At 44.3% G+C, this 15251-nt stretch overlaps 1 protein-coding gene across 1 annotated transcript in view; it reads left to right on the plus strand.

Moving 5' to 3' along the window:
- Positions 1-15251, plus strand: part of LOC135205599 (uncharacterized) — a 349446-nt gene that overhangs the window by 113259 nt on the left and 220936 nt on the right. The window lies entirely within an intron of this gene.

The raw sequence follows: 15251 nt of genomic DNA on the forward strand, positions 1-15251 counted from the left end.
TACTTTCTAGGTAAAATTAATCTAAAATTACCAGAGAAAAAACAAAATTAAGAAAATGTCAGTAAAACTGACTCGCTCACTCTTAAAAAGAAGTGTCGGTATGATGATAGGGGCGAGTGGGAACACTACCACGAGACATTCACCAATTAGAACTTCCAATCAGAATCCCCACAAGAGAGAGCTGATACCAACGGGCGATGCAGCCGCTACTACTACTACTAGAGGACGCCACGGACAGCAGCGCCCCTAGCGGACATCCTTAATTATTAGCGCTAGCGTCCAGACGCATTTTTCTCTGTGCTGTGCCTTTTACGGGATTTATTATCTTCTTCGATATGGAACGTTCTGCAATCGCAACGGCTAAGTTAAGTGCCTCATAAGTAATGTTTTACTATATTTTTGTCTTCCGGGAACCAGTATTTTCCTTCTAATAGGTCATATACGGTTTCCCGGTTGTCTCGTGGCGGCGCCATGCTGCCTCGTTAAGAATTCCCGGTCCTCCATACTGGGACTTCTTATACTTATGGGCTTACTTATTACGTTCATCGTGTTTACATCGAGTTTTAGCTAGATTAGCCCCCTTACCATTTCTCTTAGTTTGGTATTTAGGGCTATTATTATTGTTCCAGCCCAGCATCCCGGCTCTTGCTCTTCATCGGCTTTCGCTGGCTCCGAGTAGGCTTCTGTTCCTCGGAACAGTTTGCCTCCTCCTGGGCTTCTTTTTCTTCTACTAAAAGTGTCTTTTCCATCTTTACGATGTAATTTTATTCTATTTAGGGTGTTAGGCTAGCCTAGGTGCATGTTCCATGGTTTGGTACAGCCTGGTTCACGTGGCCCTCCCACGGTTGTGTTGCTCGCGGCTTAGGCCACTTGCGGTCACGTGTTCCATCGCACCTTACCCTTCCCCTTCCCTCCCTACCAGGTATAGGGAGGCGCTGGGGGACCCCTTGGTTGTCATGACAACTCAGTTGCCTCCCTCCCTCCCTCTCTGAGGTGGCCAGGGGTTCCTCCCAGCGGGGGGTATAGGGCGACCACTCATAGGGTACCGGGTCTCCGAGCGGGTAGTTGTTGAGACGGGGAGGAGTAGGCCAACCCCCCCCTCTCTCTCTCCCGCCGTTACGCGTGACCCTCCCCCCCCTTCCCCAGTTGCTCAGCCACCTTCCCTTTCTATAACGAACGGAGCCTTCCGTCGCAGCCGGGGCACCTTTGGTTATAGATTACTGGCTCCGCCAGCGGGCGGGGTGGTCACTACTAGTGGTTGGTTGCTTGCCTACTATATCCTTACATCTCTCCCCCGCTACCGGAAGGGAGCTTGCTTCTTACCCGGGCACTCTTCTAGTAGACGGGTGGAGAAAGGTTTGATATTATTGTTATTTTAAGAATATGCCCTAATTTTACGATGATTTGTTTAATTTTATTATTCATATGCTTACCATCCCCGTCTTTTTTCGTCGTGGTTTCCTTTTACCACCACTCCTGGTTGGATTCTATCTCTTGTCCCCGCCGTCAGCGGAGCATAGCCTAGGACAACCAACCAACCTTGTTACCACACGTATTATGGCGGGGCTCTGGTTTAATCTAACTTTCTCGCTCCGGCTCCAGCGGAGCAACTGTTAGACTGTAAGTGTTCTCCTGATACTCATGTATTTTTCCACTTACAGGCTACCAACTGTCAGGTCCCGGCGTGCAACGCGACGTTGTACGACCCCTGCGGCCACGATGAGTGCAGGTCTCACGCTCCTTGTGCCACGTCATTCAACGATATGATCGTCTGGCACCCGGAAGCCTGCGCCATCTGCTACGACCTAGTCAGTCAGCTGGTGGAGGGGTAAGTCGATTATAGGCTTCTTTATCATTTACTAACAACTCTTAGACATAAGTTTGTTAACCCCGTTCCGCCATTAGAAGCTCATCTCGCCCTTTCTTCCAGGCTACTGGTGTGAGGGAGGTCGCCCTTGCTACCCTGAAAGCGTGGGTGGGCGGCTTCGGGAAGAACGCCGCCAAAGGCCAGCCGTACATCCTTGACAAGAAGCTGGCCGTCCAGATCTTCCCGGCGGGCAAGTCAACAGGGTATGTTGACCCCTTGTCCGCAGCCCCTCTCATAGCCTCCATCCAGCAAGATCTCCAGCAATCTTTCGGGGTCGTAGCTTCACAGGAGTCGGTCCCGGACGTCGCTGCCCTGGACCTAAACATCGAGCCGATGGCGGTTGGAGTAGAGGATTTGTTGGTTGAGGTAGGTGTGTCGGGCGCCCAAGGTCTTTCCTTGGGTGTTCCTGGATCTTCTCCTGTCCCTTCTTCGAGCGCTTCTTTCCAAGGCTTTGTGGGATCTGAGATCCCTATCCGCTCTCCCGCTCTCTCTGTACCCCCTAAGGTGAAGGGACAGAGAGAACCGAAGACTCTATCTAAGACGACTTCTAAGAAGTCATCTTCGTCTTCTTCGGCTAGGAAGTCTTCGACTTCTTACGCTGACGCGGTGAAGGCCAAGCCGAGCTCTTCTTACTCGAAGAGCTCTAGAAGCAAGGCTTCTAAGGAGAAGGCTCGCGCTCACCGCCGAGCCAATGCCTTCTCCTGCCTCCACCGCATCCACTCCGGCAACGCCGGTGGGAGGAGCGGGACCCAGCACCTTTGATCCCACTGCTTTCTCAGCAGTGGTGATGCAACAGGTGGGTGAGATGGTTGGTTCGCAAGTCTCCGCCCTGGGGACGAAATTTGAGCAGATGTTCGCACAACTGTCGAGCACTCTGTCTCAATCAGGCCAATCCATCCAGGATCTCTCTAACAGGGTTAGAGAGAATGAGGACCGAGTGGCTGGGCTCTCTCAGGTCCCTCTTCCAGTCTCCCCAGTGCCAAGTGCTGGTATTTTCCAGCTCCCGCCATAACGACTCTCTGCCAGCTTTCTCTATGGAGAACCCTTGGAGAGTAGCCGCCTACGCTCCATTTAAGGATGGGATGATCTCTATCCCGGAGTGTGGAACTCGAAGGATTGAGGACTTCGAGTTTTATCCCCCGGGTCTGGCGCAGCCTTTCATCGGCTATGCTAGGCTGACTGTAGCGGCTCTTACTAGGGAAGACAAGATCTCTAGGGAGGATGTTCTCTACAGTAGGGATCATGCCCAACGGGAATGGGTTCACTGCCTTGAGGACTGGGAGTGCACAAACACTAAGCTCCAGGCCTATAAGAGTCCTTTTCCACTATTTTTGCGACGGAAGAAGGCTTCTCTTCCGTTCGCCACGAAAATAGTAGAGAGGACTCTTCAGGCAGTCCTCAAGGATGAGCCCATGCCACAGCTAAGGGAGGCGGAGTCTACTTCTCCGCTCTTCCCAGCTTTTGGAGAATTGTGGGAGAACTTGCCAGCCACGTTCACGCTTGGCAAGCTCAAACCGGACTGGCGGCCATGGACCATTCGGGCGAAGCTTCCAAGGCTGCCTGATTCCTTGATTCAGGCGGAGTTCGACGCGCGAACTAGGTTTGGCAGGTCCCTCAATTCTCTGATAATAACGGAAATGGCTGCTCTCTCATATGCTACAGAACCGCTGTTTAAGATCTTGGCCAAATCCCAGCTTCAGACGGTTCAGACAGATGCTTTCGACTTCTTCCAAGCTAGGAGGAATTGCCGAAAGCACGTTCTGCAGGAGTGCACTATTAGGCACGAGCCTAATAGACTCCTGGCTTCTAGCATGTGGGGAGCGGATCTCTTCCCAGAGTCCGCTGTAAATGAAGTGCACCACGAGGCTGCTAGGCTCAACCAGAGCCTTAGAGCTAGGTGGGGTATTTCATCTAAGAGGAAGCAAGAATCCGCCCCCACTGCTGGTAAGAAACCAAAGAAGTCTGGTAAAAGGTTCCAGCCTTACCAGAAACACCAGCAACAGCAGCAATTTGTTCAGGCCGTCCCGGTTACCCAACAGGGACAACCTGGTAGTTCGAAACAGAACCAGCCCATCCTCCTGCTGTCTCCTCAATCACAACCATCGACCTCCTACGCACTCTCGCCGGCTTCAACCCTACGTATGAAGGTCAGGGCTACACTCCCTTTAACAAGCAACCGAGAGGTAGGGCGAGAGGCTACTTTCGCCAGCGTGGCGCAGGACGGGCGACAAGGAGCAGGCAGTTCAGAGGAGGGCGTGGTGGTCAACCCGCCCATCAACAATGAGGCTCCCCAGGTAGGAGGGAGGCTGTTCCTCTTCCGTCACAGGTGGGGGTTCAGCAATTGGGCACAGAGCATAGTGTCCAAAGGGTTGGGTTGGAGTTGGATCAAAGATCCTCCTCCAATCAAATCATTCCACCAAATACCATCAGAGGAATTGACAGATTACGCGGAGGAACTCCTTCAGAAAGGAGCTATTGCGAGAGTCAAGCATCTAAAATTTCAAGGTCGCTTATTCAGCGTGCCAAAGAAAGGCTCAACAAAAAGAAGGGTAATCTTAGACTTGTCAAAGCTAAACTCTTTCATTCGTTGCGACAAGTTCAAGATGCTTACCCTCTCGCAAGTAAGGACCTTACTTCCGCGTGGAGCCGTCACATGCTCCATCGATCTTACAGACGCATACTATCATATCCCTATAGCCAGACACTTCCGCCCATTCCTAGGATTCAGGCTAGGAAATCAGACATTCTCATTCAAAGTGATGCCCTTCGGTCTGAATGTAGCCCCCAGGGTATTCACGAAAATAGCAGAAGTGGTTGTACAGCAATTGAGAACTCAGGGAATCATGGTAGCAGCTTACCTCGACGATTGGTTGATCTGGGCACCAACCGTCGAGGAATGTCTCAATGCCACCAAAAAGGTAGTTCACTTTCTGGAACATCTGGGGTTCCAGATAAACAAAACGAAATCCAGACTTACCCCGGAGTCTCGTTTTCAGTGGCTGGGAATCCAATGGGATTTGTCTTCCCACAATCTGTCAATTCCAGTGGCCAAACGGAAGGAAATAGCAAAATCTGTCAGGCAATTTCTCAAATGCAAACAAACATCAAGGAGAAACCAGGAAAGAATCCTAGGGTCCCTTCAGTTTGCTTCGGTAACAGATATCCTCCTGAAAGCAAGGCTGAAAGATATAAATCGAGTTTGGCGATCGAGAGCAAACACCAAATCTCGAGACAAGTTGTCAGTAATTCCACAGATCCTTCGCAATCAACTCCGTCCATGGTCAAAAGTAAAGAACTTAGCCAAGCAGGTACCCCTTCAATTCCCCTTCCAGTGTTAACCATTCACACGGATGCCTCCCTGTCCGGGTGGGGGGGATATTCTCAGTTCAAACAGGTTCAGGGGACTTGGTCAGTTCAATTTCGCCAGCTCCACATAAACGTTCTGGAAACAATGGCAGTATTTCTTACCTTGAAGAGACTGCTTCCCCCGAAAAAGTCTCATCTAAGGCTAGTTTTGGACAGTGCAGTAGTAGTTCATTGCATCAACAGAGGAGGGTCCAAATCCAAGCATGTGAACCATGTCATGATAGCCATCTTTGCCCTAGCAAACAAACACAAATGGCATCTGTCCGCCACTCACCTGGCGGGGGTAAGAAATGTGATAGCAGACGCTTTGTCCCGATCAGTTCCTCTGGAATCAGAATGGTCCCTAGACGACGGGTCATTCCAGTGGATATGCCGGAGAGTCCCCAGGTCTCCAAGTAGATCTCTTCGCCTCACAAGCGAACCACAAGCTCCCTTGCTATGTGGCCCCCAACCTGGACCCTCTGGCTTATGCCACGGACGCCCTGTCGTTAGATTGGGATCAGTGGAGAAAAATTTATGTTTTTCCTCCAGTGAATCTTCTCTTGAAAGTCTTAAGCAAGCTGAGGACTTTCAAAGGAATAGTAGCTCTGATTGCACCGGACTGGCCCAAGAGCAACTGGTATCCTCTTCTTCTGGAATTGGGTCTCCGACCTCAACGGATTCCCAATCCCAAGCTGTCACAATCAGTACAAATGAGGACTGTGTTCGCTTCCTCAGGAATTCTTCAGACCCTAACTTTATGGACTTCATGAAGTTTGCGGCTAATAAAGATGCTAATATTGATCCACAAAATATTCTCTTCCTAGAATCAGATAAGAGAGAGTCAACCATTAGACAATATGACTCAGCTGTTAAAAAATTAGCATCTTTCCTGAAAGAATCAAACACTACAACCATGACAGTTAATCTAGCTATATCCTTTTTCAGGTCCTTGTTTGAAAAAGGTTTTAGCAGCTAGCACTATTACTACTCATAAATCGGCTTTGTAGAAGATCTTTCAGTTAGGTTTTCAGATAGATCTGACTGAATCTTATTTCACGTCTATTCCTAAAGCCTGTGCTAGACTTAGACCTTCTCAAAGGCCTACTGCAGTTTCATGGTTCTTAAATGATGTCCTCAAACTAGCTTCAGATACTGACAACTCGTCTTGTACATTCATAATGCTTCTTAGGAAGACATTATTCTTATTAAGCCTAGCTTCAGGAGCTAGAATTTCAGAACTGTCGGCTCTATCCAGAGATGCGGGTCATGTGGAATTCCTCCCCTCAGGAGAAGTTCTGCTTGCTCCGGATCGTAGCTTTTTAGCTAAAAATGAGGATCCTCTTGCAAGGTGGGCCCCTTGGAAAGTCATCCCACTTCCCCAAGATCCTTCTCTCTGCCCAGTATCAACTTTAAGAGCCTTTCTATCTCGTACATCCTCAAGATCCTCAGGTCCTCTCTTCATGAGAGAAAAAGGTGGTACTTTGTCAGTAAAAGGTATTAGACAACAAATCCTTTACTTCATTAAACAAGCCAATCCTGATTCATTCCCAAAAGCACATGACATCAGGGGAGCAGCCACCTCAATTAATTACTTTCAACATATGAACTTTGAGGATCTTAAAAAGTATACTGGATGGAAATCCCCGACAGTCTTTAAACGTCATTATCTAAAGTCCTTGGAATCAAAATTTAAAATTTTCAGCAGTAGCAGCGGGAAACATTGTTTCTCCTGATACTGTATAGTAGTCGTAGTATAGTCCAGGTCTCTCCTTTCTACCTACCTCATCCAACATGCCTCACTCTATCGCCATGCTACTCGGATATCCTAGCCTTAGCCGCTGAATCATACTAGTGGATTGTCCCTTATTTTTTTGCTAGGGACATCCACACTTGTACTGATAATGTACTTCAGTGTACCTACCCTTATTTTTATGCTAGGGTAGGACACAATGTGTTTGTATATTTTGTAAATAATTTTCTAAGTAAATCTATTTGTTAATATTACACTGCATTATTATATTTTACTATGTTTATTGTAATTTTAAGTACTTTACATTACTAACGTTCTTTTATGTTACTATTTAGAATAAGTTAGGTTAAGTACTTAGTTTGTATGCTGTAATTGATTTACTTATATTATATCCCTCGTTTTACAACTGCTTTTCATTTGTCCTTTTTTCCCATCTTGTCTGTTTCTCTGGTACTCTTTCATAGGCCGACACGAGCTGAGCCCAGAAAAGGGATTTTGACGAAGGAAAAATCTATTTCTGGGTGATTGGCTCGTGTCGCCCTATGAAAGGATCCTTAATATCATACTTTCTAGGTAAAATTAATCTAAAATTACCAGAGAAAAAACAAAATTAAGAAAATGTCAGTAAAACTGACTCGCTCACTCTTAAAAAGAAGTGTCGGTATGATGATAGGGGCGAGTGGGAACACTACCACGAGACATTCACCAATTAGAACTTCCAATCAGAATCCCCACAAGAGAGAGCTGATACCAACGGGCGATGCAGCCGCTACTACTACTACTAGAGGACGCCACGGACAGCAGCGCCCCTAGCGGACATCCTTAATCTAAAAACATCTTGTCCTGCATGGGGGGGGGGTAAACAATACAGGGTGGGTTTCATAGGGCGACACGAGCCAATCACCCAGAAATAGATTTTTCCTTCGTCAAAATCCCTTTTTTCCATATACTACTATATATAAGATTATAACTTCCAACAAGGTTTGTCAGTGCTTGAAATTGTAAATAATTCAGATTTATTTTCTTGTTGCACTTTGGTAAATGTACCAAGCAAAAAAATTAATTGAGACCAGGCATTTGGTGGCTGGAGAACATGGTTGCTTTGATAACTGAACTAATATAAAATGACATTAAATGCCACAGTACATTGGTTATAAGATGATCTCTCAAATAGGTTTTAAGTTCTCCCAGATGTTATTTAGAGAAAACAGAAATCCAGAAATTCTAAACACTAATTAGTCTAATGCCATTGTTTCCATTTACTGAATTTCTTTTTCTAGCTTATCAAAGCTGAAAAGTCAAATCAGAAAAAATGCTTATAAAAGATTTTTTTTAATGATTTGGAGTGCATATCAACAACCAACAGTTGGGAGTTTTTTTTTTCTGTTTCCTTTCAACAAGCTGGTCAGTATTTGAAGCTATGGTGCCAACAGTTTTATGCAGTATGTAATGCATTGTTGGTGCGACAGTTGGGAAATGTAAAATTACACCTACCAAAATTATTGATGAATTACAGATAGGACCGGATTAGCAATTGCCAAATAGTGATTTTATTGTAGTATATTGTATTCCTTCAGTTATCTTGTTTCACCTTATCCAGAACTTGACATTATCCAGGGCCCCCCCAGCACCACTACTAACAAATGGTGGTAGATCGGTGATTAGCCATAGGGAAAAGACTGAACTGCCTCTTTGGGATTTTGAAGCAAAGCAATCAGCTGAGGATGTCTGTCTTAGGGATACTTACTCTGTACCTATTCTTACAAAATTTGTGTTTTCCTCCAGGGATGTTCAGAAAATTCTGGATAATCTTAAGGAAGAAAATTCTGGATAATATTGATAGCTGGGGTGGAGAAGGTGCTGATGGTTTCTTCCCTTTGATTTTTAGAAAAGTTTCTAGTGTGTTGTCTCCCAAGATTAGTAGATTATAGATTTTTATGTCATCATAGTATCTGCAGATGTGTTCAAGTTTAGTAATACTGTGCCTGCTCTAAAGAGTGAGATATCTGCAGCCTGCAGTAACCACAGGCCAATCTCTATTCTCTCTATGTTCTCCAAGTTGCTGAAAAACTTTATTTTTTATTTTGGGACTTACCCAATAATTATATAGCTAAGAGTTTCACTCGCCCAGCAGTTAAATTCCAAAATTCTTGTATTGCGCTTATTTTTTGTTTTGTTTTGGTTAGGTAACCATGACCCCGCCCATTTTCGGGGAAAGAGAGGAGCCAATTGGCAAAGAGTTCAGTTTGTTTTTGCCATTGTCAGCCTAGAAGTAAAGCTTGATAAACTTTTTTCTCTGTTAGTTCAGACAGTGGAGCAGCTTGGTTCATCAGTTAAAATCCTGATGGACTAGGTTCATCAGTTAAAATCCTGATGGACTAGGCTCATCAGTTAAAATCCTGATGGACTAGGCAGAAAGTGACAGTGCAGTGTTAGTGGAGGAGGTAGCTGTTCATCCCATCGACTCTTAGGCAAAGATCACTGGCATACTCCCCAGTACATGGGAGGAGTCAAACTGGTAGCCCAAGGGAGGTTGGTGGGATCTGCCCACTAGTAGTCGCCCCCTCAGTTCAACCTGTTGTAGCTTCTTAGGATGCAACAGTGAACTGCTGGATAGGTCTCTCTTTGGAAGTGAATAAGTTATCTACTTCTAAAGACTCCTCTCCTTGATGTCGTCATCACTGGTGCTCAAGCAGTAAGTCACGGCCTCTTAGGAGAGACTCTACGGACGTACTGGCACCACTTGTGATTCTTGAAAGAGGTCCAGAGCTCTGCAGCCATTGGGACAGTCCAGAGCAATTTTCTTCTGATTGCCTCTTCCAGCCATTGGGACAGTCCAGAACAATTTTCTTCTGATTGCCTCTCAGAAAGTGATGCTCCCCAGCGCCTGTTACTCCCGAGGCGCCCGTGATGTCGGAGCCAGTCAAGCGCCCATTGGTGCCAGAACCCTCTCCTATCAACAAGTGCCAGGTAGCGCCCACTGGTATAGAGTCACAGTAAGTTGCAGTTGCACCCGGTGGCCACTCCTCCCCCTCTGGTAGCTCCTGCTGTTTCAACCAAAGTGGACCCCATTCAGCTGAAACTGGACAACCTTTTGGCCTTATTTATTAATGCTCCCTCGACGTCTCAAGCGCCTGCTTCGTCTCAGGAGCTAGTAGTGGCTGAGACACTTCAAGCGTCCTTAGGTGCAGAACTTCTTCAGGCGCCCTTCGTAGCTCTGACTCCCCAAGCTCCTCTGGTTGTAGACACAACTCCAGATGGCTAGCAGAAAAGAGGGATCAAGGCAGGACCTCTTTTAGTTTTCCTCCTCCCAGGGTTTTAAGATAGAAGTATCTCTCTTATGCCACTAAAGAGGCACCTTCCTTGGGAATCTGTACCTCTTCCCAAGGAGACTTCTCAGGATTAGTAGATTTGGTCAGTTGCTCTGCTTTCTTGTCGGCAGAGATTTTGTTTTTGGCCTCAGAACTTACACACCATCTTCAGAGTGTGTGAAGTTATGAACTTTCTTGATTGGGCAGTGAGCACTTTGGCCCACAAAATTAGATCTTGCTCGGTCTTGCCAGAGACTGTTTTGATGGACTGGTTTGGAGTTTTATCTTGTATTGACAGGGGCATCGCAGACGGCTCCCTTGAACTGGCTTCCCTTTATACGCTAGGCACTGAAGAAGAGGGAGCTCTAAGGGAATTACAGCTACTCAAAGATCGCTGTTGCTGTATTATACGCTGGATAAAAGACACCTATTTCCCCAGTCTACAGTCCTCAACATGGCTTCTGAGTTGCAGGAGAAAAGCACCCAGGATCTTCTCGCTCAGTCCACCAAGAGACCTAAAGAGACACCTGCTGTAAGTTGGAAGCAGTCTCTTCCTTCGAGGCCACAGTCCTTTTGGTCTAGGCCAAGATCCTTCTCCTGTTTTAGAGGAAGTACTCATTTTGCCTCAAAAGCAGTCAAGAAGACCCATGGTAAAGGCTCCTCTTGCAAGTGAGGAGACCAGCCTCTGTGCTCAAGTCGGAGCCAGACTTCTTTCGTTTTGGGAGGTTTGGCAGGAAAAGGGAGCAGAGGCCTGGTTAGTGAAGGTTCTGAAAAGTTATATCATCCCCATTCTGAAAATGCCTCCCTTAGTCAACTCGCCAGTCGTCTTGACCACCTACTCACAAGGGTCAGAGAAGTTTTCGGTGCTTGCAGAAGAAGTGATGTCTCTTTTAAAAAAAGGGGCCAATAGAGCTAGTGCAGGACCTTCATTCTCCAGATTTTACAACCGTCTGTTCATGGTCCTCAAGTTATCAGGGGGCCTGGAGGCCCATCTTGGATGTCAGTGCTCTCAACGTTTTCATCTTGAAGACATAATTCAAGATGGAATCAAAACAATCGGTCCTGTTGTCCATTTGCCCAGGAGATTGAATTATTTTTTGTTGTATTCTAAATGAAATTGCACACATTTTCATATATAAAACTATGAAACGCCTAATATGAAACGGAGCAAATATAACGAGAATGCAACGTACATATTTTGGAGATTTGCGGCGGAGAATCCGCGCGTGGAAGGAAGGAAAGTTTTTTTTTTTAAATTCACCATAAATCTAAATATTGTGCTAGAGACTTCGAATTTGTTTCAAAATGAAGATAAATGACTGAATATTACTAGACTGTAAGATTTTTAGCTTACAATTGCGTTTTTTGACTATTTCGGTAGAGTCAAAGTTGACCGAACGTGGTTTTTTTTTTTATTTATCGTGATTTATATGCAAATATTTCGAAAATGAGAAAAGCTACAACCTTCAATTATTTATTGTTGTATTCTACATGAAATTGCACACATTTTCATATATAAAACTTTATGTAACGGCTAATTTAAAATGGTGCAAACATTACGACAATCGCACGAAAAAATCTCTGATTTTTTTTGGAAGAGTTACTGCGCGGACGTAAGGAATTTTTTTTTTTTTTTCTCATAAATTTACCGTAAATCGAAATATTGTGCTAGAGACTTCCAATTTGTTGCAAAATGAAGGTAAATGATTGAATATTACTAGAATATAAGAGTTTTAGCTTACAATTGCGTTTTTCGACCATTTCGGTAGAGTCAAAGTTGACCGAAGGTTGAAATTTTTCCACTTATCATTATTTATATGAAAATATTTCAAAACTGATAAAAGCTACAATCATGAGTATTTTTTGTTGTATTCTACATGAAGTTGCGCATATTTTCATATATAATACTCCATGTAACGGCTAATTTGAAATGGTGCAAAAATTATGTCAAAGTGATGAAATAATTTCTGAGATGTGTCGCTGATACTTTTTAGTGCGATAAGAAAGAAATTCGTGCTTGCGCGCCTGCGTAACGATTGTAAACAAAACAACGCCTTGATCCGTGAGCTCCCAGCACCCCCCAAGGCGCGTGATTTAAAAAGTTTTCGGCTGTTAGGCCTATAAGTATTTTTCCGCAAATTTTAAAAAAAAAATTTTATGTCGACGTTTAATATGTCCAATCGGCACCCAGGAGACAATTTATCTCGACGTTTAATACATACAATCGGCGTAAGAGGGTTAACAAGGTCGGCTAGAAACTCGCAGTCATCTACGTTATAATTACTTGCACTTGAGCATTTCAGAAATTGTGCAACTGATATCAATTTCAGAGACTCGAAATTCTAAGTCAGTTGGCACTGGGTTTTTCAGTCTTATGGAGCTAAACAAGTTTTCTAGACAATCTTGAGTGAATCTGGATGTCAGTGAAAATCTGTGACCTTTAGCCAAATAATTGCTTTGGAGATTAAGAATGGAAGTGGTAGCCAATATCACTCCAGTTTGAACTGGTTTCCACTGTGCATTAACTCCAATACGTATTTCATGAAACACTTACAACTTGCTCAAGATGCAGTATAGCTTTCTTATAACAGGATTCATTGACTTTACTTTGTGCCATGATTGGATGTCTACTTGACATTAAATTGAACCACTTATTTATCAAACCAATGAACCAAGTTGTTGTAAGTAAGTCTTTACTGTATCCTTTGCATTCAACCAAGTAATGAAGTCCTACTCTTACCGAATCACTTAAGAAATTTAAAGCGCCTGATACTTCCATTTTCTCAAAATTTGATGGATTTACATGAGTTTCAGAGAGTTTTGGTGCAATCTTCGGATCTCTACCTTCCTGAAAAGATATCAGACTTTTGACAAGTTCAGCTGTCACCTCCTTTGATGGTAAATCAAACTGTTTTACCATGTCGCCACTCAAATGAATGATATTGCCTTTCACTAGACATGACCACAAGTTCTTTATGATATGTGGTACATCGTGGATGAAGTAAAGAAATTGTTCGATGCTAATAGGATGTGCTGTCTCATTAACTATGCTACAGATCCTGGAACAGATAATACCAAAGCTCTTTAGAAGGGCCCAATTTGCACTCCCCATGTCTGATGTGATGGCACTAACGGTTTTTCTTGTAGGCTAACAATTGAAAATTCAAACAAGTACATATGCACTAAATATATGTATATAAAATTCCCTACATAATACAAAATGAACTGGTATATCTGTATTAAATAGTCTTACCTTCATCAAAAGCAGCAAAAGGTTCATGTTGATCATCAAACTCTGAAGATTTTGCATAAGAGTGTTCAACTTGTTTATGTTTTGCATGATGTTCATTGATCTCTGTGATAGCAAGCTGTCTTTTCCTCAGTTGTGTGCGTAATGTAGAATTTGATTTTGTGAACACAAACTTTGTTGGAATAGCTGATAACTTAAGGCGTTTAAGGCCATCAGCTCTTGTGATTCGTATTGATCATCCTCAAAATGATCCTAAAGATAAAATAAATTATTGTTAATTACAGGCCCGAATATCAGCAATAAAATATGTTATTTAGTCATGTGCTATATTTCTACCAGTAAAAAGGCAAATGTTGCCCATATGAAAAGTAAAGAGGAAAAATCTTGAATGTACCAAACATAGATAAGATCAGTCATGTGCTTTCCAATTTTCTTGATTCATTTTAATCTCCCATTGCCGTCGTCTCTGGGTTTTTAGGGAATCTGTGCATCCTATTACCCTGTCCATACTGTACGGAACAGAACAGCCTACTGCTACACAGCAAACCATAGGATTAAAGTATGTAAATTACCGAAAATTATTAAAACGCTTTTCCGTGTGCGACGTGCGTGTGGCGTAACGGCTCTGACTGTGTCAGGGCAGAGTTGTATCAGGGCAGTCGGACAGAGGCAAGACGGTGCCCATCGGTCAGTGACCTTGAATAAGTGGTTCCGACCATAGCCAAACTCTATATACAGCTCTGGTTAGGGGTATTGGTCCCTCTCTGGCTGTACATAGAGTGCTGAGCGCTGGTACTTGGTTATGCCAGTCCACCTTCACCTCTTTCTATCTTAAGGATGTTGCCCACAGATCTATGGACACATTTTCCTTGGGTCTTGTGGTGGCTGCCCAACAGATTTTGTAACTCATTATTGCCCTTAACAGGGCACATTTGTATCTTACCTAAAATGATTGTGTGGATGAGAGAATGAGTGAGTTGGCTGGTCTCTTTCTTTCTCTTGTATCTTTCCTTCTTCCTTTGGGCAGGTTGAGGAATAGACACGTCATTTGCTGGACTGGTCTGATACAGGTGAGTAAAGTAGTCATACTTGATAGTTTGGTTACTTGGTATGCAAATAACCAACCCTCTATTCAGTAGCATATGCTCCTCTTCTTGACAAGGGGGAATAGGGAGTGGTAACAAACCCTGTTGTGTTGGTTTGTTATTGGACAGTCAAAGTTTGTCTTTAGTTCCCTATGCATTGATTCTCCCATATATCATTGTACGTCGCTCAGTGTCTTGGTGGTTAGATATCAATGTATTTAGCTTCTCACAGGCATCAGTCCCTCTCCGGAAGTTATTTCTTCTGGAGCTAGGCTGGTGGGTAGGCCCCCAGCCAGTTTAGGATGTCTGTACCTCCCTCCAAGTATAAGTCTATCCTATTGTTAAGACCGAAGGTTTGTTCTTTTATGAACAAATGACAAATTTTCTAAGACAATTTGTATTTTTCATAGCTACAAACCTGAGGTCTTAACATTGCACTGCCCACCTCTAGCTGCCCCAGTGTCTTTCTAAGACATCCTGAGTTGGGAAAGACTGACGCTGTGGCGTGGGTGTGTGGTCCTTGGCCACCCTTCACCTGTTATACGCATGCGTTGCCAGATCTCACAAGATTCCTTGCTTTCATCTGCGATTTAACCGGAACCAGCTAGGCCTAGAAATAATCCTATTGTTAAGACCTCAG

Source organism: Macrobrachium nipponense, chromosome 24 (genome assembly GCF_015104395.2).
Source record: "Macrobrachium nipponense isolate FS-2020 chromosome 24, ASM1510439v2, whole genome shotgun sequence".
Classification (NCBI taxonomy): domain Eukaryota; kingdom Metazoa; phylum Arthropoda; class Malacostraca; order Decapoda; family Palaemonidae; genus Macrobrachium; species Macrobrachium nipponense.